This window comes from Aotus nancymaae, unplaced genomic scaffold (assembly GCF_030222135.1).
Source record: "Aotus nancymaae isolate 86718 unplaced genomic scaffold, 86718_ANA_hifiasm-v0.15.2.pri h1tg000021l, whole genome shotgun sequence".
In the NCBI taxonomy this organism is placed as follows: domain Eukaryota; kingdom Metazoa; phylum Chordata; class Mammalia; order Primates; family Aotidae; genus Aotus; species Aotus nancymaae.
In genome coordinates, this window is record NW_026988433.1 from 27,432,757 (window position 1) to 27,453,600 (window position 20,844).

Consider the following 20,844-nt stretch of genomic DNA (forward strand, 5'->3'; position numbering starts at 1 on the left):
CCCTTCCCACTAAGGCTGAAAGGCAGTCTGGCTTAGTGGAAAGTACATGATATTTGGAGTTGTTTACTCAAATTTAAGAACAAAACTACATTTCTTTTGCTCACTGCTGTAGAGCCTAGTAGATGAACCTGTATATTCTAGAACCAGACTGCCTCGGTTCAAATCTGCTCACAACTTACCCCTTTGCCACTTTCCCTCTCTGTGACTCAGTTTCTTCATCTGTAAAAAGTGGTTGATAATAATAGTATGTTTATCTCATGGTTATAAAAACATAAGGAAAACATGGGTGCAAAGCCCTGGGGACAACCCTGGCCCGGTGAAAGTGTTGGCGTTGATTGCCCCTCCCACCTTTATGTGGCCCCTGGAAAGTAGTGCTTGTTCAGTGTGTATTTCTAAAATGTGGGAATTAACCAGAGCCCCTTTCCTTAGCTATAAAGGAGAAGCAACTTCTACCTACGTCCTGCAGCTGGCTTTTGAGGATTGCCCCAATGAACCACTAGAAAAGCAGCAGGAACCTTACCTGGCATGCAGTTGGTGCCCAGCAAGAGTTCAATGACCCACTTATGATTTCAGCCTCAATTTACTTTTCAGCAAAATGGGCAGCCTTGTGAAGCCTCCCTGGTGCAATAATGGAGGTCGAAATGGCTGTGTAGAAAATGAAATTCTGTGCAAATGTAACTAACATCCCCCACCCCTGCCTCCTCCACTAGCACCGCTCCCCTCCAATCATTCCGTCCCTCCCTTTCCGATTAGAAACTGCCCTTCTGTTTCCCACTGCTTCCTTGCTTCTCCCATCCTCTGTCATTCCCTAGCTGCTCCTGGCCCCTCCTGCTTCCCTTGGGCAGATCCTCTGGGCCCAAGAAACCTTTCAACTCCTCTCCCCTTGCCCACTGAGCTGCTGGCAGGAAGCCCTTCCCTTCTCTCTCCCCGCCCTATTCCCTTTGGTAACACCCTGTACACATGGGGATTATTGCTCTTGGCAGCAGGTGTCCAGTTGTCAAAGAGACAGATTGGTCTTGGCCAGGAGTAGGTGGGAAGACAGGTAAGGAAATGAGACTCAAATGGAAAAGGTCCCCTGGCTGGGAACTCTAAGAAATGAGGGGGGTGTGAATAGAAGCCACTGAACCCAGAAGGGTGCGAGAAAGCAAATCACAGATCTTTATCTGGGGTGATCTAGATTCCCCAAGGCCCAACTTTTTATCCAGACCAGCAAGTACAAATAGGATGCAAAAAAGGTGCCAAGCTAGAGAGTAAGGGGGCAAAGCAAAGGTAAAAGATCACCTACTCTGAATACTCATTTCTAATTACTTTTGCATTTGCATCTTCTGCCTGTAAAATATAGCATAGGATTGTCATGAAGATTAAATTAGTTACTGTAAGCATAAGGACAGTGCCTGACACACAGTAAGTACCATGCAAGTATTAGCTAATTGTATTGTTTTTATCATCAGTCATGATAATAATGCATCAAAAGTTCTGAACATGGAGATCATAGATTTTGAAGTCAGAGAGACTGGGTCTTAAATTCTACCCTGTCCACTTCTTGGCAGTGAAAACTTGGCTCAGGGACAATTTCTTTGAGGCTCAGTTGCCTAACCTTTGACATTATAGCAATATTATCTTCCTTGCCTTGCCCTGAATGGCCCCGAGTGCTATTTCCTCTCTATCTACTTCTAAGTTGGAGAAACAAAATTAGAGGAGACGTCACTTTGTACAGTGACATTCGTGCCCATCATCCAGAATCTGTGAGAGTCCAGGGCAGCTTCCAGGGTATGAGCCATCTCTCCCCGGCAGATGGGGTGAGGGAAGACAGAGTCAGGTTGTCGGAAAGATGGGTAAGAAGCGGGCAGTAAGCATGCAGTGTGGCTCTGGTTTCTGGAAAGAACAGTTTGGAACCAGAATATCTGGGTCAAATGGCTCTGCCATTCACCAGGTGTATGGCTTTGGGCAGATGATTTGGTCTTCTTGAACCATTTTGGAGTGAATCAAATGAAGAAGAAAATATAAGCATGGAGAATTAGGACTCTCCTGTGGGCAGGGGACAGAAACAAATTCAGACTAGGTTAAACACAAGAAGGGACTACATTGGCCCAAGCAAGAGTCTAACTGAGGCCAAGTCGCCAAGTCCAAATCACCAGGTTCCCCATCCCCTCTGCCAAGTCCTTCCTCTAACTTACTTTTTTACGATCCTGAGTTCACTCTCCCTCACTCTGCTTTTTCTATCAGTTCTCAGTTGTTGCCTTCACAGAGCAGAGTTTATTCAATTTCCTTTCACCAAAGCTCTGTTTACTTTTGAAGATGCATGCTTCCATTCCACACACCCCCACCTCCACCCTCCATAAACTTGGTTCCACAGAAAAGGCAAACTATGGAAATAGAAACCTCATAAACCCCTTGGCCAATACTTTGGCAGATTTTCTTAGCGTTTTCAAACCCTAACCTTTGGTCATTTGTAAAGTTTATTCTTCCAGGAAGTCAAGCTACATGCAGTGGATGTATATTTTGAGTCCAAATTCCTGAGAGTACCTTTTAGTGACTAACATTTAAACATCATCTTCCTAGGAAGTTTCTGGAAGGACAATCAGACGCAGGCTAAGAGATATGACGTACCACTTGTGACCCCAGATTCCACTCTGAAAACTTGACCTCTGTTTCTCCATTGAGACTTTTTCACTTTTACTTCCTATTTTATGCCTGACCCACTCCTACCCCCAAAAGCACACTATGCAAATAAATCCTGTGTTTACAGCCATGAAGAGCTATTCCAGGTTCCCCAAACATAGCATGTGCCTTCATCCCTATCCCAATGGGAAACTCTGATTCATCCTTCAAGTTCTAGCTCAAGCACGTCCCCCAGGAACACTTGTCCTTTTTCTCTGGTCTCATGACACTTTGACGAAACATTTTGTACTGTGGACATTTGTGTGTCTGCTTTTCTTTCTGATTATGAACCTTCAAGGTTAGAAACTATCTTAGTCACCTACTTCCCCCAGCACCTGGTGGAGTACCTGGTACACAATAGATGCTCAAGGAATGTGTGAAAAATGAAATGCTGGAATGTCTGGGAGGTTATGTCATGTGAATGGGCCTCATACCTCATTTAAGATCTCCTAGTGGAGCTGTCATATTCTACTTACTACTGCTGTGTAACAAAACTCCCCGATATGTAGTCACTTAAAACAACAATCATTTTACTGTCCCTTACAGTGTCTGTGAGTTAGGAACTCAGGAAAGGCTTGTCTGGGGGGCCTTGACTTAGGGTCTCTTTCCTCTGTTACAGTCTGACTGTGGGTAAAGCTGGAACAGGGCCAGGCCAGAGCAGCTGTTGGGTAGAAGGTAAGCATCCCTCTTTGTAGAATCTCAGGGCCTCTCCATGTTGTCTCTCTCCTTTGGCTACTTGGCTTCCTGGCAGCATGGCAGTCTCAGGGCAGTTGGCCCTCTTATATGGAGACTGGAGACTTCAAGGGTGAGTGTTTCAGTGAGCAAGGCAGAATCTGAACAACCATGAATGACCTAGATGCAGAAATCACCTATTGTCAATTTCACTGTTCTGTGTTGGTCAAAACAGTCACCAAAGCCTGTCCAGTTTCAAGGCAAGGAGACATAGACCTCACTCTCTGGGAAGAGTGTACAGAATTTGCAAATGTATTTTAAAACTGCTACACTTAAATGCAATGTGGACAACAAAAGGACATCAGTGGAAAAATTGGTGAAATTAAATAAAGTCTAGGATTCGGTTAATAGTAGTATATCAATGCTAATTTCTTAGTTTTGAGAAATACACCATGGCAGTGTAAAGGATTATGGGAAATTGGGTGCTGGGTATGTGAGGATGCTTTGTTCTATCTTTACAACTTTTCTATAAGCCTAAAATTATTAGGAAAAATTTTTAATTTAGGCCAGGTGCCGTGGCTCATGCCATAATCTCAGTTAAGGATTTAGGAGGCCAAGTAGGAGGACTGCTTGAGCCCAGGATGTAGAGGCTGCAGTGAGCTGTGATTGCATCACTACACTTCAACCTGGGTAACAAAGTGAGACCCTGTCTCAAAAAAAGTAATTTAAAAGAGAATGCTATATTTCTCTTTCTTCCTACTCTAGGTACTGGTAGAGAGTAAGTGGTTTTAAAAAATTTGTGAACATGCTATCACCAAGAACCAATTATGGTATGCTCTCCTATTCTACATAAGCAGGATTTGACACTCCTTTCTTTCTGCCCCTTGTGTATACCTCTACAGTTGCACTAACCACAATGTTCTATAATCGTCTACCTACATGCCCATCTCCCTACTAGATGCTGTGTTCTCTGAAAGACATTTTCTTACATGTACTTCTTGTCCGCAGTGCCCAAGACACTGTCAAAATAATACTGCAGTTGAACCCTGTGAAAAAAATGCCACTCTCAAAAAGAGTTGTATAGTAGCAATTAATCTACAAATAAAATGCAATGGAATGGAATTTATTTATATTATTCCATGCTTTTGCTCAAAGGAAATAACAGAGTCCAACATCCCTGAAAAAAGAACTCTTACTAAAAAGTAAATATTGACCCATGTTTTTCACTGAGAGCTCCACAAAGACCTCAGGATTTCTTACCCATTGGCTTCTGGAGTCCTCTCTAGCATTGTCTCCGGAGCCAATGCCTGTGCTGGACTGAGAAAGCCTGCCTTGCTCTAGTTGGCCAACAGCCAGGAGCCGTGGGGCCTCCAGACGCAGACACAAACATGCAGGGTGGGGTCCCTGATAGCCGGGTATCCAGGCCCAGTGGGAAGGCAGCCAGGGCGCTGCTGAACAAGGGGCTGCAGGAAGCAGAGGAAGGAGGAAGTCCTCTTGGTGACAAGCCCCACCCCTTTTCCATGTCCCAGGAGGTTAAGCAGATGTCATCAGATAAATTTTTCCAGGCCTGAATGGAGGGTCTAACAGGATTCAAACAGGATCTCATCACTGCCACTTTCTTTCTTCCTTTTTCTCCTTTTAAATCTAACCTTAAGAGTCATGGCAGCAGCCCTGGACTAGTTTCAGGTTGTAGGTCACCCAGCAAGGCCCAGGTGAACAAGAAATGACCACCAAAAGGACCAAGGCAATTCAACGGACTCACGCCTGCTGCATGACTTCTTCAAGGATGGGATTGAGACACGGCCTCAGGCACATCCGAGGGGAGAAGGTGGGGGTCGGGGCTTGGTGGCCAAAGGAGCCCTGCCAGCATGATGGTTTCCAACTTGTTTGGAACCAGATCCAAAAATATGTTGCCTGTTTCTCTGTTTATGAATTATCCTTCCCTGAGCAGAACAGCTGGGGCATTTTGTTTTCCATTCTTTAAACATGGCTGGGTTTAGCCTTTCCAATTTCTTGTTCTCCATAGTTTAACACACACGGCAATAAAATACAGAGCCATTTTCTGTGGTATTTAGTTAATGATGCAGTATCTGGCAGCCTCTCCTCCCTCACCAAAGCCATCCTTGGGAAAAGTTCTCATTCAAACACTCAAGAAATTGTTTTTAAGCAGTGAATCCCAAGACTTAAACATTTTTGGGCAATCTGGTTCTTATTTTAACTGAAACTGGTTTATTCTCCTCAGAACAAAAGAATGCCAACAATTCGGCGGTCCTTCACGCTGCTACGTCACCAGCCAGAGCCTTCCTGAGCTCTGAGAAACAGTGCAGTGTGGCTTCTGGAGATTAGAAATAGAGAGGACTCCTGATGGTTGTTTCAAGGCATCTGTTTTTAATTGATCTCATTCTTTATTCTATGGAACATCCAGCCAGGAGTACATTGAGCTCCAACATACATCACTGCTGAGAGCCTCTGGGGCCAGATAGAATCCCAGAGCTGCGAGCCACCTTCCAATGGGAATAGGGATATGGTCAATACAAGGTGAATAGGGAAAGCTTTCTTGTTCAATACCAGGAATGGAAGATTGGATCAAGGGCCTAGATGCAAAAGAACCTGCTTGAAGAGCAGATAAAGCCCTGTCTTTATCTGGAGACCACAGGCATCACAAGTGATGGGTAACATCACTGAGAAATCTATCTGATGACCGACTAAAAAGAGTGGGAGTCTCTAAGACTTCTGGATTTTATCACAAACCCCAAATGCACCTGCCCTTTATCATGATATCTCAGTCTTTGGGGAGTATATCTCTAGATGGAAGAATTCTTACTGTTTTAGGCCCCTGTCCTGCAGAAGATGACCCATTGTGAGCCACTTTATTTAGCCTCATCCTAACTTTGACTTTTTTCCTCCCCTCATCTTCCCACCTTTCTTTTCTTCTTTTCCTCATTCAGTTGGCTGACACATAATTATGTTGTACTTAGCTACGTGCCTGATTATTCTGGGGTGCTGGGGGATACAGCAAAGTATCCATCAGGATGTATTAAGTTATGTTGCAGTAACGAACACTCTCAGGAACTTAAAGTCTTAAAACAATAAAGGTTTATTCTCCTGCTTCTTATCCATTGAGAGTTTTTGGAGGGCTCTGATCTCACAAAATCCTTAGACAGAAAACCAATCCGATAGAACTTCCAGAATCTGGAATGTTGATGGCTGCCATTGAAGACAGTCAAAAGAGGCACAAGCATATGAGAGAGTTCCTGGGAGAAGTTCCTCTAATTATGTGGTCAGGTAGGGCTCTCAGAGGGGGTGACTGTGAGTTAAGCCATGGAGTATGAGAAGGAGGTAGGCTTGGGAGGATCTGGTGGAAGAGCATTTCAAGAGGGAGCATCAGCGTTAAGGCCTTGTATTAGGAGCAGGCTTGTTCACAACCAGTGAACATGGCCTGGGTAGCTGGACCCTGGTGAGTGATAGAGAAAGCAATGGAGGATATGGCCTGCAAGGTGGCCAGACATCCACACTCTCTTGGACCTCACAGACCGGGGCAGGGAGTTAGAGTTATTTTCAAACTCTTTATTTTGTCTTTACATTTAATCTTAGCAAACAAAGCCCACCTTAGCTTCTAAGGGATCAAGTCCTTGCAGAGCTTGGCCCTCTGCTGACACGTCCTCCCCCATCCTTCCTCACTCAACTCACTCCAGTGTCACTTCCTCCAGAAATCTTCTCTAACACCTCAGTCTGATGAAACGCCTCAGTGCACAGGTACTATCAATTATGCTTTTGCTCTGCAGAGCTCCTCACTCTATGGGACAAGTTCCTTGGGGGCAGAAACCAAGTCCCTAGCTACAGGGCTGGACTATGGTAGGTCCTGAACTGATGGTTATGAATAATGAATGAATATGCTCTTGCACTTTGTGACATTAGTCAGTGTATGGAATACAGCTTGGTAAAAATGCTACATACCTATCATCATTACCGCTGCATGACCTAGACAAGGGCTTACCATAGAGAGAGTTTGAGGAAGACTCTCGGAATTGATTCAGAAGGGGCTTAGCTTACTTCAAGAAAACAACACAGAAGATATCCAAAAGCAGGAAGGTAAACAGGATGTATTGATATATTCTATATACCAATAGGGTATAAGCTGTTCTGCTCATATTGTCTCATTTAATTTTCACAATACTCCTAAAAGGTAGAAAGTTGAGGCTCAGAGAAAAATTACTAACTAACTTGAGACCCACATAGTAAATGCTCTGTAAACATTTGCTGCTATTATTGTAATCAGCATTATTATTATTATTACAAAAGGTGGGAGGAGTTTAGGGCAGTATATTCTATGGAAGGGGAACAATATGTTCAAAGCAGAGAGCCCAAGTCAGGAGTGCTCCAAAAACAGGGAGGAGAGCCCCTAGGGCAGAAACACTTCAGCTCTGAGGAAGTCTGGATCCTTCTAAGAGACGCTGATGAATACCACAGAACTACTCCCCAGAAATGTGTATATACACACAAAGTTTGTACAGTTCTTCAAATTTATGGACACCCAAAAGCCCAACCATGGATTTCAAAATAATAAATACTAATAATTTCACACAAATTATCTCATTTAATCCTTAGAGTAACCCTAAGAGTTAACCACTACTGTTATTTCCTCCTTTACAGACAAGGAAACTAAGCCTGAGGAGTTAGATAACTTGCCATAGATCACACAAAGTATGAGAGTAAGAGGTAGTGCCAGGATTTGAACTATACTGGCTCTAAAGGAAGTGCGCCCACCCAGCACACCAACTGCCTCACAAGGCTCAGCCTTCTTGTGGCCTACTGAGCTCCCCTCCCTCCTGCATCCAAAGAAAAGACTTGCTCTCTTTCAAGAACAGACTCTGACCGTCAAACAAGTGTGTCCCACCCAAATCTCACCGTGAATTATAGCAGTTTCCACGTGTCATGGGAGGGACACAGTGGGAGGTAATTGAATCATGGGGCGGGTCTTTCCAGTGCTGTTCTCCTGATAGTGGATAAGTTTCACGAGATCTGATGGTTTTATAAAGGGGAGTTCCCCTGCACATGTTCTCTTGCCTGCCACCGTGTAAGACATCCCTTTGCTCTTCCTTCCTCTTCCACCATGAATGTGAAGCTTCCCCAGCCATGTGGAACTGTGAGTCCATTAAACCTCTTTCCTTTATAAATTACCCATTCTCAGGTATGTCTTTATTAGCAGTGTGAAAACAGACTAATATAGTTGCCTGTGCCTCTCACTGGCACCTGCAGACCAAGGTTTCTTCCCAGCATGACCATGAAAGCACAAACTACTTGATCCTCCAACCATCCTGGCTCAGAATTAATCTGTTCCAGAGGTGTTACTGAAACCCACGCACACCCTTTAAAGAATGAGCTGCTTCATTCTAGCAGAAACTTCCTCTCCACCAGCCTCCTCATCCCCTCTTTGGAGGAATGTGCAGAAATTCCTTTCTGCCTCAGGATATCAGATATACCCACGGCTTAAGCTCTCACCCACACTACACATTCAGTTATGCTCCCAATCCTTCTCCATTAAGCCCAGCGATATAACAGGATGATGAAGAGGAGAGGCCAAGAACTCAGGGAAGGTCTTACACTAGCAGAGACAGGTAGCATACCCACAATTAATTATATACGTTTATTGGAGAGCTGGTAAGCAAATCAATGTCATTGATGATTTATTTTCTAATTTGCTTTGAGTATACACCTCATTAATCAATAATAGAAAATGGCATTAAAGCATTGGTGTTAACTGTCAGCAAAAGGCAGCGTACCAAGTCTTTTAATTAAAAGAATGTGTGTGGTGAATATGTCCATGTGTTACATTAGATATGGTACATTCTAAAATTGCTATTTCACATCAAAAGCAATGCTAGGAGTTTGGAAGAAAATGAAGAACTGTAAATTCACAGTAAGCAGCAAGAGTCCTGGCATTCCTGGGTAATGTATAGTAATTTGACATATAGTCTCACCCAAGAGCATTCTGGGAACAGAGATAATGTTCTCTGGTTCCAGGCCAGACTGAATGAATTCAGAATAAGAGTCATGGCTGGCACTCCACCAGAAAGACATAGAAAACAATGAGATGAGGCATCTTACCCTTTTAGGTACCAGACAAAATTGATTCTATCTTTCCCAAGGAAGAATATATGGGATGTAGAAATTAAGTGTTTACCCAAAATTAAGACAATCAAGGTTAGCAATGCTTCCCCTCTCCCCTAAAGTTCTGAGGATTAGATAATTTTCCTAGATAAGAAGTCAACAAAAATTAGTATTAAAAATTACACTGCTTACCTGGATGAAAAAAAGAAGCCATTGCAATATAGGATGAATTTTTATTTCAGACTTGCCTGCAAATACCATGTTATTAAAATGGACGACAAAGGGAACAAATACACTTTTAAAAGAGGAAGCTTATTATGTTTGTGTAGGGATATCCATGTCTCAAGGAGAATATAGACTGATAGCCTATTAGTGCTTCCAGCCTACACATAATCAAGCTTCCACTAAGAAGCGGTGGGTGAGAGGCTTTATGGGTGACTGGGTATAAATACAGGTTTTGTCAGGTAGCTAAGGGATGAAATTCTGGCTCAACTAAAAACCAGCTCTGTGAACTAAGGCTGAGTGCTGTAATCTCCCGGTGTTTCAGTTTTTGCAACTGTGAAAAATGCAAAGGGCTTAAGAAAAGCTATAATTCATAGGACAGTTGTAGGATGACAAAAAATGATGCTTGCAAATCAATTAGCAGGCATGGTTATGCCTTGACCCATGGTTATGCCCATTAAATGGTAAAAACAAAAGAAAACACAACAAAACAAACCTACAAAAACCAAGATGGGGGCAGGAAAGGGAGAATTGATGCACCTTGCAAAGCCAAACCATGGAGGTAATGAATTAGCTTGCGTGCCTGAAGGGAGAGAGATTTACTGGAGTTGTTGGTTTGGAAGAAAGTGGGATGGTAGAGGTAGGGAGTGGTGCCTAAGGGAAAGAGACCAGAGAGGGAATGAAATTGCTGAATAGTGGCTATGTGACCTTGGGCTGGTCACGTCCCATCTCCAGCCTCAGTTTCTAGGCAGTAAAATGGAAGCTTTGGGCTAGATCATCCCTGTGTCATCTCTGTGTCCCTCCTAGCTCTAAAGGTCTAGGAGTTTGTCAGCCAGAGTAAGTATGGAAATTCCTGGCCTCCCAGAGATAATGTGTTGTGCCCCTGTGTTTGGGTCAGAATTAGCCACCTATTTCTTAAACTAGGCTCCTTTCTCATGCCTCAAATCAACACTAGAAATGGGCCAGGATGGCCAGAAACGTATTGTTCTGAAATTAGAGTAGAGGCTGTACTTGGTTTCTTTACTGCTCAAGGCATCTGAGCACACACCCATTTGTGTGTGTGACACCCATTTGTGTGTGTCGTGTGTGGTGGAGTAGGGGGCGTAGAGGGAAGGGAGAAAGTCCACAGTCAGTCTTGCAGGGTTGTCTCATTACTCTCAGAGCTTCAGGGGTCATGTGTCCTACTGCAAAGTCAGACAGTCCTGTGAGGTGTGTGACCTTGGATAAGGTACACAGCCCTTCTGTGTCTGTTTCCTCATCTGTAAAATGAGGTAACTAATACCTACTTCATAGACTGTGTGGAGGACTATAAACTATATCAATCATGTAATGTATCTATTACCCCCTTTTATGGGACTTTCTCCTGCATTTCATCTATCTGGTTAGCAGGAAAAGTACCCTGTTAGGATAACATGACCCTGGTACACAGCAATGCTTCGGTTTGGGGTTAGTCCTAATACTAATTTTTAATTAGTATTAAAAATTAGTGAAATTGTGTCATTCACAAATCTTCTGGGATTTAGAAGCCATACAATGATTTGTAAATCTTGAGTGATGTTGGCTATTGGTCTCTGGCTGCATGGCCTAGAGAAGCAAAGGAAATTAGTCTGCCAGCAGTGAAACAAATGCATGACCATGCAGAGAGGACTAGGGATGAGAGACAGAGACCTAAACTGGCATGAAATATTTCACTCCAGTCATTCTCGAAGCTCAGCAGTTTTCTTCACCTTGGGTTTCATGAGTTATTCAGTAGCATTATTATGTCCTTTGTAGGCTAGCTCAAATGGGATATTTGTCATTTTTTAACTAAATTGTCCTTAATATGAGGATGAAGTGAAATAACACAGGAAAGCACCTGGTATATAGTAGGGGTTCTGCTAATGTTAGTTCCTTTCTCCTCCTCTCTTTTAGTTACTCCTTGGGTTGTAGAAATGGGAGGCCCTAATAAATATTCAAAAACTAGTTATAAATAACTCTGTTCCCTCACACATTCCTTGAACCAAGTGCTGTTGAGAATGGCAAGAAGAAATAGGTAAGGCAAGAGAGGGTCTTCTTAAGTAACCCTGGTAGAATCTTCTTAAGTAACCACCTTGCCTCCCTTAACTCCTTGTTCACACTCTTCTCTCTGCCTGGAATCCCCTCATTACCTTCGATGCCTCTGTCTGGGGAAGATCTGTCATCTATCTTTTGGGATCTGAGGAACATGTTACCCTCCCCAAGAAGTGACTTATGTTTCCTTGGATAGATATGTTTCCTCTCTGATTTCCCCCCATAGCATGTTGCATTTCTCTTCTAGAACTTGCTGCATCTTAACTTGTGTTATAACCTTGCCCTTTAGACACCCCCTCTCAGGTCCAAGTCAATATATCCAACCGCTGGCTCCATGGCAAACCTGGAACTTGTGATTCTCTGTGCAGAGTGTAGTGGTTAAGAGCTTGAGAGAGACAATCTGCTCCATCATGCACCATCATGGATGAACTTGGGCAAGTTACTTAATTCTTCTCTGCTTCAGTTTTCTCTCCATCTTGCAGATGGAGATAATAGTATTCCCACTTAGATCAGGTCCCCTCATAATGCTCTGGTGATACTCTGTATTTCTTTCCTTCATGGCACATAGAACAAATGTAATGAAGTGCTTAACTAGGAATTGACATTTTGGTATATATATCTTCTCTCTTAGAATATGAGTTCCACTGAAACAGATACCTCATCTACATTATTTACTGCTTTATTTCAAGTTTCTAGGACATGGTTGCATGCATGGAGAATGAATGAATGAATGAACATATAGATGAATGAATTAAATACTCATTATAGTCTCCTAATAGATAGTTATTCCCTAGAGGAAGAATTGCATATTTCTTATCTTTCTATCTCTCACAGTGCCTAACATGAAATAGGTGTTGGATATTAAAGAGAGTCTAGTTGAAAGGCCAACTCTGTAGAGGGGCATGTACACCAGGGAAACCTCTCTCCATAAATCCTCAGTGTGCTTCAAAGGTAGATCAGTTGTCTTTCTGCTGCTTTTGTCTCAGCTTCTTCACCTGTGGAAGCAGAGTTAATTGTCCCATGACATGCCAACACTACATCACCAGACCACAGGCTGTCAGCTCAGAGCCTGGGGCAAACTTTGTCTAGTTCCTATGACCTCACTGAGCAAAACCATGGGGTAGGGTGGACCCCACCCTCAATTTAACTCACTGGTATGAACACACAGCAGACATCAGAGTTTGGATCATCCTTGCTAATTCAGTGGATTTGCTGCCTCAGCCACACTCACAGGATTTTACAAAAGATATTTGTGTTGACTTACTTCATAGGCCAGTGCTTCCAGTAAACCCAGCCTAGCCATACTGAATCTGAGAATCTGAACTGAAAGTACATGAATGTCAAAATTTGGGGTCTTCTAAAATTTTGGATTTGCCACATCCAAAGCATTTGGAAGTAATTTGCCATCAATTATTTTCTTATATAACGATATAAAGCACTAAACCTGAGACCTATAGAAAGCTTAAAAGATTATATAAATACAAATGTATAAATGCATTACTGTAGATACATTTTCATTGAAATATGCATTCACTCTCTATAGATATAAAATATGGGGCTATATGTGACCAGGAACACAAATACAAATACGAATATGAAACAAACCCAACTCTCAATGATCCTGCTGACAAACAGCAGAAATTGTATCATAATAAGTTCTATCAATCAAAGTGTTTCTGCATGCAAATGACAGAAAACACTAAGGCACCTTGGCTTTAGTTACACACTGGTATGGTCTGAATGTGTTCCCAAATTTTATGTATTGGAAATTTAATCCCCAATGCAACAGTATTTAGAGGTGAGGACTCTGGGTAGCTGTTTAGATCATGGGGGCTCCATCCACATGAATGGATTAATGCTGCCATAAAAAGGGGTTGCACCAGTGGGGTTCTCTCTCCCTTGCTCTTCTGCCATATGAGGACACAGGGTTCAACGCTTTTTGACCCTTCTATCTTCCACTATGAGATGACACAGGAAGAAAGTCCCCATCAAATGCAGAGGCCTTGATCATGAACTTCTCAGCCCCCAGAACTGTGAGAAAATATTTCTGGTCTTTATAAATGATCCAGTCTGTGGTATTCTGTTATAGCAACACAAAATGGACTAAGGCACGTACTTTGCCCCTGGGGAAATTATGTAAACTCTGTAAGTCTCAAGTTTTTCATCTTAATATTGTAATTGTCATACCTACCTTACATTTTTGTGAGGACTCAGCAAAATAATGTATGCAAGCCATTTAAACAGTGTCTGGGCCGGGCGCAGTGGTTCATTCCTGTAATCCCAGCACTTTGGGAGGCCAAGGCAGGCAGATCACGAGGTCAAGAGATTGAGACCATCCTGGCCATGGTGAAACCCCGTCTCTACTGAAAATACCAAAAAAATTAGCCGGGCATGGTGGCAAGTGCCTGTGGTCCCAGCTACTTGGTAGGCTGAGGTGGAAGAATCACTTGAACCCAGGAGGCAGAGGTTGCAGTGAGCCGAGATTGCACTATTGCACTCCAACCTGGTGACAGAGCAAGACTCTGTATCAAAAAAAAGTGTCTGGCACTTAATAATGTATTCTCTGTCCAATTAAAGCTCACTGTTATTATTATTACTGTTATTATTTATTTGTATTTATTCGGCATAAGAGGCACACTCACTGAATTAGGATCTCCCTAAGCCGGGTTAAATATTCAGAATCAAAAGGAGTCTTCTCAGCCACAGAAACCACTTGCATTTGCAGAAACAGCAACTATATTCTTCAGTGAAGGCCTGGCAGCTGCACAAGGCAGCTGAGATTCTGGCAGCCCTTCATGTCAAAGAGCAGAGACCAGTCTGCCAGAGGCTGGGGTGGAGGGGGAAGAAGAACAAAGCATCCTCTTTCATAGCCCTTAGATACTGCCTGGGAGTCCACACCTAATAAGCGCTTTCAGGTCTCTCTTTCTTAGCATCCTGAGAGCAGACTGTTTTCCCTACTTGTTCTTCAAGGAGCCAAATATGACTCATCCAGACTGCACACCTGGGCCTGTGGTTTGGGCCATGGCAGAGGGCAAAGGAGGAGAAAGCTGCTGTCAAGCCTGGGGTGGATGTGGACAACCTTGATCTGAGTCAAGGGACACTGTAGGCCCAAGGCTACATGACTGCAAAGCTTTTTGCCTTCCTACCACAATGAAGGCGGAGCCATTTGTCTTTCTTGAGTTGGCTCCAACAAGCTTCATGTTGGGGAGGAAGATGACCATGTCCTTAGAGCAATCAGGGTATCAGGTAGGAGAGAACAGAGGGTGGCACAGGTGTTACAGACGCAGAACTGCTGGACTCTGAAAGATTGCTGTTTGGCAACATATCGAGGCAATGTGGAAGCAGAGAAAGGTGTCTGTGTTACTTCCTCTATGACTGAAATAAATGAAAGCAAATACATTTTGTTGCCATTGCACCATACAGTTAAAAAGCACATTTCTTGGGCAGTCTTTTATTAGAAACTTACTTACTATGCATCAGACCCCCCACCCCAAATAATTCCCCTACCCTTTCGCCCCAGTCAGGACTACTGTTCCTGTTACATAAAGGCTCAGCCCTTCCCTGGGCTGAAGCCAATCCTGACTGTGGTGGTTTCCTTTTAATTCATTTTAACAAATATCTGAGACCTCCTGTGATGGCCAGACACAGGCCAGGCAGCAGGGATTCAAAGGTGCAGAAAATATGAGCCTCTGTTTTCAAATCTTTTATAGTCTGTCCTCACTCCTCACAGCTGCACTCCCCCAACCACACAAACCGTCCCCATCCAGTGGGGTATATTATTAAACTCCGAGTTCAACCTTAACACTATCACTTATCAATTGTGTGACCTTGGGCAGGAAATGTGTCCTCCGAGGAACTGTTTTCTCATCTGTGAAGTGGGAATAAAGACTCTTGTCCTGCCTACCTCAGTGTGGTTGTTGTGAATCCTTTGAGATAACAATCACCAAATACTTTGAAAAGAAAGGAAACAGTATACAAAAGCCAGATACTAAAGAGGGCTTACAATTCCTCAGGTGACACCAAGCACGTGGAGGCTTCAGGCACAATGGGATACCCTCTCCATCAGAAGGCACCAATGTGAAGGCTCTAGAAGCCCACAGGATCCTTCTCAGCTTTATTCCAAAGTTTAAATTAAATACTTTGGCCACACTCAATGGACTAAAAGACCATCCAGAACCAAAGCTAGTAGCCCCAAACACCCACACGGCTTCCTTCCTGGCTCTCCTCAAGTGGCTTGTTTTTACTGGAACTCAGTTTCCTCTTCCTGCCTGGAAGATTTTGTTTATAGAAATTAGCTCTTAAAGGAAAGCAAAAAAGAAACTTTTTTTCACCAACCAATCTTGGATTTTCACCAGGTTGCAGTTCTAACCTTAACCAAAATAGACTGTGACTGAACATTTGTGCCTGGGGGACTCCATTCCCCAGTTTGTCTCCCCAGGAGATAATGTGCTTCATGATTATCAGCAAAAAGCAAGCTCATGGATGCCTCCACAGGAAAGAAAAATAGAGAAAAAAATATTTTTGGAAACTCTATCCTCACTATACTTACCTTTTACTACTCAGTTCCCCCTGGCTAATATCTGGCATCTTATCCTTGTCTAGCAGTTTGGAGATCTCACCATTGCTTCTTCTCATCCAAATCAAATTTTTCTTCAATCCTTACCCTTTTACCTCAAATTGACCCATCCCTATCTTATGATCATAAAATAAGATCTTCAACCTTTAAATTCCTCAACTGTAGTCTGGGGATAGGAAAAGCAGCACTAGCCTGTACTGCTAGAGCACTATTTGCCACATACTAATTCATTTCATCCTTGAAAGGAAGGACATCTATGCCTAGCTTCGTTTTACAGATGAAGACACTGAGTCACATGGACATGGAGCAGCAGGAACTCTCCTTCATTGCTGGTGGAAGTGCAAAATGGTACAGCTACATTGGAAAGCAGTGGGCAGTGTATTACTCTGGTCTCACAATGCCATAAAGAACTGCCTGAGACTGTGGTAATTTATGAAGGAAAGAGGTTTAATTGACTCACAGTTCAGCATGGCTTGGGAAGTCACAGGAAACTTACAATAACGGGAAAGGTGAAGGGAAAGCAAGACACCGTCTTCACAAGGCAGCAGGAAGGAGAAGTGCTGAGAAAGGGGGAAGAGCCCCTTATAAAACCATCAGATCTCGTGAGAACTCACTCACTCATGAGAACAGCATGGGGAAACTGCTCTCATGATCCAATTACTTCCACTGGGTCTTTCCCTTGACATGTGGGGATTATGGGAATTACAATTCAAGATGATATTTGGATGGGGACACAAAGTCTAACATTATGAGACAGTTTCTTACAAAACTGAATATACTCTCACTATACAACCCAGAAATTATCTCCTTGATATTTAGCCAAATGAATCAAAAATTCATGTCCACACAAAAACATGCACAGGGATACTCATATTAGCTTTATTCATAATTGTCAAAACCCAGAAGCACCAAGATGTCTTCAGTGGGTGAATGGATAAACTGTCATCCCTCTAGACAATGGAATGTTATTTAGCACTAAAAAGAAATGAGCTATCAATCCATGAAAAGACGTGGATAAAACTTAGATGTATATTACTAACTGAAAGAAGCCAATCTGGAAATGCTACATGCTGTATAAGTCCAACTCTATGACATTCTGGAAAAGGCAAAATCTGTCATGGCAACTAGCAACATTTAAAATGGTAGTTGCTCTATTAGCTGGGTCCTTGGGCAGAACCTCCTTTCAAGCCATAATAAACATGCTTAAAATAAACATGAACAAAGAAATGACATGTTAGTGTGTTTTAAGCCACTTTAGAAGAGAGCTTGGCAATTTTTTTTTATCAGCCCTGACTAAGCAGGACATAAAAAAATTCGGTTATAAACTCATAATTGTTCCTCTCCACAGAAATCTTTAGTAAAAGGCGAAAGATTTGTTATCAAGAGAAACCAGAGCATGTTTCTTAAACACTAAGCACACACTTACCATACAATCTTGCCTATCCACTTATGTATATTAATCCAAGAGAAATGAAAATATATGTCTATGCAATGCCTTATATGCAAATATTCATAACTGCTTTATTTGTAATATGGCTAGGCTCTGTGTCCCCACCCAAATCACATGTTGAATTGTAATCCTGGTGTTGGGGAGGAACCTGATGGGAGGTGATTGAATCATGGGGCAGACTTCCCCCTTGCTGTTCTTGTTATAGGGTTCTCACAAGAGCTGGTTGTTTAGAAAGTGTGTATCACATTCCCCTTCATGCTCTGTCTCCTGCTCCATCATGGTAAGACGTGCTTGCTTCCCGTTTGCCTTCTGCCATGAGTGTAAGTTCCGTGAGGCCTTCCAACCATGCTTCCCATACAACCTGTGGAACTCTGAGTCAATTACACCTCTTTTCTTCATAAATTACCTAGACTCAGGTAGATATTTATAGCAGTGTAAGAACAGACTAATACAATTTGTAATATTCAAAAGCTGGAAACAACTTAAAATGTTCATCAACAGGTGAACAGAGAAATAAATACTGGTATAGCCATACAATGGAATATACTACTTAGCAATAAAAATGAAGGAACTACTGATATAATATCCTACAACATGAATGAATTATACTGAGTGAAAGAAAACAAATAAAAGGAGAATTTACTGTATTATTTCATTTATGTAGAATTAGAAACAATGTGAACTAACGTATAACGGCAGAAAACAGATCAGTGATTGCTTGGGAATGGGGGATGGGTCCACACACAAATCTGGGGAGGGGGCGCTAGGCTGACCCCATCCTCCTCTCCCTCCAGGAGCCCCCAGCATGTCCTGACCTGTGCATGGGGTGGGGGGACAGTTCCTGTCCTTCTCTCCCCCCGTGTCCCACTAAACCATCTGACAACATTAACAAATAAAATGGTGACAATGTGAAAAAAAAAAAAAAGGTCACTGCTTTGCAAGGGGCCTACAAAGAAGAACAAGGAAACTTATGGGGGCCATGGGTTTATTTATTTTTTTTCTTTGTTCACTTGAATAATATGCAGTTTGTTGTATTGTGAATTATCCCTCAGTGAAACTTGGGGAAAAATCAGGAAACTAACTAAACAGGCAGCACTGACATGATTAACATAGACTTTCAAACAACTTGGGCTTAAATTATCACCCTACCATCATCACCTTGAGAAGGTTTTGTCCTCCTCTACCACCTTTCTAGATTTCTCTCATCCTCACCACCACCTTTTCTGGCTATGATATCTTAGTGGTGTCCTAACCTAGATACTCCTTCCCAAGGCTTCCTTAGCCCTGGTCACTATACCCCTTTCAGGCCTGAGTTGTTATGATATCAATTTACCATTCAGGACCAGCCACATAACTTGAAGGGCTCAGTGAAAAATAAAAAAGATGGGTCTATCTTAGTCCACTAGGGAGGGATGCTGTAACAAAATACTGTAAACTGGGTGGATTACAAACAGCAGAAATTTATTTTATGTTCTACAGTCCTGGAGGTGGAGAAGTTCAAGATTAAGTCTCATCTTTATCTGTTTTGTGCTGCTACAACAGAATACCACAGATTGGGTAATTTATAATAAACAGAAATTTATTAGCTCACCATTCTTGAGACTGGGAAGTCTAGCATCAAGCTACCGGCATTTGGTAAGGGACTTCTTGCTATGTCATCCTGTGGCAGAAGGTCCAAGAGACACAAGAGGACCAAACTCACCCTTTTCAATGACCCTAATCCCAGCCATGAGGGTTCTGCCCTCATGGCCCAATCACACTTTCAACACTGTTATAATGGCAACTAAATTTCAGCACGAGTTTTGGAAGAGACAAACATCCAAACCATAGCAAGGTGCCAACAGATTTGGTGTCTGATGAGGGCCTGCTTCCTGGTTCATAAATGGCCACTTTTTCACTGTAACTCACAACTCTTTCTGGCCTCTTTTATCAGGACATTAATGACATTCATGAGGATTCTGCCTTTGTGACCTAATCGCCTCCCAAAGGCCTACCTTCTAATACCCTCACCTTGGGGATTAGAATTTCAACATATGAATTCTCGAAAGACACAAACATTCAGAAAAATAGCTGAACTCCTTATTAAAACAAAACAACTAAGAATTTCAAGATGTCTACAGCAGAACATTAAACCAAGTGTGAGGCCTTTTTAAGCATGGGGTTCTGTGCCCTATTTATAGTTACAATTGTGCAAGGGAGGACCAAGAGATACCCACACTGATCTCCGGGGTTCCCCATATATTCCTTCCCAACCTTATTGTTTAACAGAAGCCCCACTTTCTCTTGATGATTGGGGTCAACAGCCTTGCAAAGCAGTGACCTCTCTTTTCACTTGCTGGAACCCATACTCAAGGAGCTCAAAGTGCCCAGGTGAAAGCCATAACTAATAATTCAGTGGGCCCCTTGCTCTGTTCTCTAGTGAAAGTCCACCCTTTTTGGGACCAGAATCTTCAACCCTGAAAAGCCCAAAGCTAGAGAGGTAAGAAGCACAAAGTTCCCCAGTGGGTTGCTGGATGTACTGGTAAGTGGGAACACTCATGATTTTTCCATGGCTCCCATTTATGCTTCCTGTGGGGGAGGTAGTGATATATACAAAGTTCACTTATTCAAAGAATGTACTGCATCCAGGAAGATGGACCACATCTTCACAGAGAGTTGGCTCTTGGCTGGCCCTTTAGCTCTCCTTTCAGGAGATGGTCCTAGTGCTCCACCAGCCTAACAGCTTCCCTGTGGTGGGTATGTGTGGTCAGCGGCCTACCACCATATCTTTTCTGCTGTAAAGTAGAAGCCATGGGCTTGAGGGACTGCCAGCTGGTGGATCAAAACCTATGCTTAAGCCTAGATAGTGGTGATGGGTAAGGCCTTGCCAACAGGAAAGGCAAACTCATTCCAAGAATACATGCCCATTTCTACGAGAAGAAACCAATGGTCCTTCCACAATAGAGGGGGCCAATGTACTCAACTTGCCATCACATGGTCAGTTTCTCCCCTCAAAAAACCTCTCCACATGGGACTTTTCCTGGCCAGTCCTTTTGTCTATCTGGTTATTTAGTGTTTCTTCCATGGGGAATGCTTTCTGGTAATGTTAATCTGTGACACAAAG

The 20,844-nt window shown here is 42.8% G+C and overlaps 1 non-coding gene across 1 annotated transcript; it reads right to left on the minus strand.

Moving 5' to 3' along the window:
* Positions 1 to 17,576: 17,576 nt before the first annotated feature.
* Positions 17,577 to 17,689, minus strand: LOC135276302 (U5 spliceosomal RNA). Its single transcript, XR_010343870.1, has one exon. It is a non-coding gene; the product is annotated as a U5 spliceosomal RNA (small nuclear RNA).
* Positions 17,690 to 20,844: the final 3,155 nt, after the last annotated feature.